Consider the following 410-nt stretch of genomic DNA (forward strand, 5'->3'; position numbering starts at 1 on the left):
ACTAGAACCTATGGGATATAGCAAAAGCAGTTCTAAGAGGAAAGTTTATAGAAAAATATGCATACATCAAAAAAGAACAAAGATTTCAAATAACCTAACGTTACACCTGTAGGAACTAGAAAAACAAGAATAAATCAAACCCAAAATTAGTGGAAGGAGTGAAATAACAAAGATCAGAGAAGAAATACATGAATTAGAGATTTAAAAAATGATACAGGGCTGGCTGGTTAGCTCCCTTGGTTAGAATGTAGNTTCTTTCTTTATTTATTTCTGAGATTCCGCCTCTTTTAGCCGGGCCCCTCCCTACTCTGTGCACTCAGGACAGGGCTGAGGTGTGTCTTCTATAAACCTTGACTTTTACTTGAGTCATCAAAGTTGTGTCATGCCCCGCCCTGCCCAGCAGGTGTCCT

The sequence above is a fragment of the Galeopterus variegatus genome, unplaced genomic scaffold, assembly GCF_000696425.1.
Source record: "Galeopterus variegatus unplaced genomic scaffold, G_variegatus-3.0.2 Scaffold564, whole genome shotgun sequence".
Taxonomy (NCBI): domain Eukaryota; kingdom Metazoa; phylum Chordata; class Mammalia; order Dermoptera; family Cynocephalidae; genus Galeopterus; species Galeopterus variegatus.